At 30.8% G+C, this 1,925-nt stretch overlaps 1 protein-coding gene across 10 annotated transcripts in view; it reads left to right on the top strand.

Annotated features, from left to right (window-relative positions):
- The window catches only part of LOC116846693 (ecdysone receptor), a 538,347-nt gene that overhangs the window by 326,395 nt on the left and 210,027 nt on the right, over positions 1-1,925 (top strand). The gene's annotated exons all lie outside the window — the stretch shown is intronic.

Genomic DNA, 1,925 nt, shown 5'->3' with positions numbered 1-1,925 from the left:
GTGGATAATTTTTTTAACCCCTTGTAACTTTTACCCCTTTGAGGTACAAACGAAACAAATAGCGGTACAAACGGGTACAAACGATGCTTAATCGAATAACATTTGGAAGATTCTTTTTTCTTAAAGTGGGGTGCTGGTCTTTTTTTAACCCCTTGTAACTTTTACCCCTTTGAGGTACAAACGAAACAAAAGGCGGTACAAACGGGTACAAACCGAGCTTAATCGAATGTATATATGAAAAAAATTTTTTATTGAAGTCGGGTGCCAGGTTCACATAGGTAACGCAGCCCAATAATATAGCGCACGGACGTCGCGCGAGGCGATTGGAAAAGAATCACTGCCTATACTTATACTGCTGCGCTCCTATGCTTGCCGCACCACGCCGAGGCAAGATGTAGGAGTACAATGATACAAGTATAGATAGTGGTGCATTCCCAGTAAGCATGAAATCATTAATATAACGTTACTACAATGATATTCAAGAACCTGTAATATTGTCAAATATGCAGTGTTTAATATTGTATCAAACATCATTATGAACATACTTTGACCGCGATTTGGAAGTTTCAATAATGTTGAAATAGGATTGCCATAACGTTTTAACTGTCAGAAATATTTTTAAGATGTTGCATTGATCTCAAGTAAATGTTAAAGTAACATTTAAAAAATATATTTTTTATAATGTTTTTAAAACGTTTAAACAATATTCAGAAAAATCATATCGCATAATAACATGTAAAAAATATAAATGCAATATTATTAAAAAATGTCCAAACAATGCACATGAAGTCAACGTTTCTAAACGTTAATTTAATGTTCCTTATTTATTGGGTTGTTTTCCAATAGCTACATCCGCGCGCTATATTATTGGGCTGCGCTGTGACTCGAGCAGTTCGTCCTTTACTATTCAGCACATGCTTTTCCTTAATCTTTCATAATTAATTTCTGGGTTATTATTACGAATATAGCAAAACGGTATAGGACTTTTATATTTATTTAAATACGTGCTCTACATTCTGACAAGAGCTTCGTGAATTGTCTAAAATATTGTAGATTGTTCTGAAATATCCTGTATTGAAAATAAAGGAGATATTTAGGTATTCTCCTTTTGCTGGGATAGCATAATATGGATATTCTATATAGCATAGATTTAGAAACACAAAAAATCCCAATGTTACATTTTACATTACAAATATATTTTATTTTTTCTATAGTATATTTATAATTTTTTTATTACAATTTTATAACAAATAAATAATAAGTTCGCGATGTCCACTAATATTTGAGCGAGAGATCCATCCGCTTAATGGTTAATAATTAATCAGATTAATGACTAAACAAGTGTAAAATATAGAGTTTGAGAAGTTACTTCTGAAAAGTACATCGTTATTATTAGCATTATATAAAAATTAATGAGTCATTGTAATTTTTTATCAAGTTTGAAAATCTTTTTCTTTTTGCTTATGATTATTCCATATATATGTGTTCTATGTATACAAAATAACGATAAAAGTAATGATTATATTTGTTATTATTATTTAAAAATTACGTCAACGTTGCTAATGGAAATGATGTTATCAGCGTTATTAGCGTTACAAATATTATGTTATTTTCCCATATGGAGAAAATAGAAAAATCTACCATTTATCTGAAATAACATAGTGGGACTTGACATGATGCCTTATTATTGAATCATTAATATTGTTTTAAAACAACATTAATGATGTTTTACAGTTTTGGAAACTATATTAAGAATGTTGGCACTAGCTTCCAATTTTTATTAGTTATATAATAGTGTAGAATATTCAGTTCCCTTATTAAAAAACTCAGATGGACTCTTTTCCTCTTTCTGCTCCCCCTCTCTTCTCTCTCACACACACACACACACACACACACACACACACACACACACACACACACACACA

This window comes from Odontomachus brunneus, unplaced genomic scaffold (assembly GCF_010583005.1).
Source record: "Odontomachus brunneus isolate Ranch 3 - 2012 unplaced genomic scaffold, Obru_v1 Obru_scaffold_067, whole genome shotgun sequence".
In the NCBI taxonomy this organism is placed as follows: Eukaryota; Metazoa; Arthropoda; class Insecta; order Hymenoptera; family Formicidae; genus Odontomachus; species Odontomachus brunneus.
The sequence above is the reverse complement of the archived record's forward strand: the minus strand, read 5'-3'. Positions and strand labels throughout refer to the sequence as shown.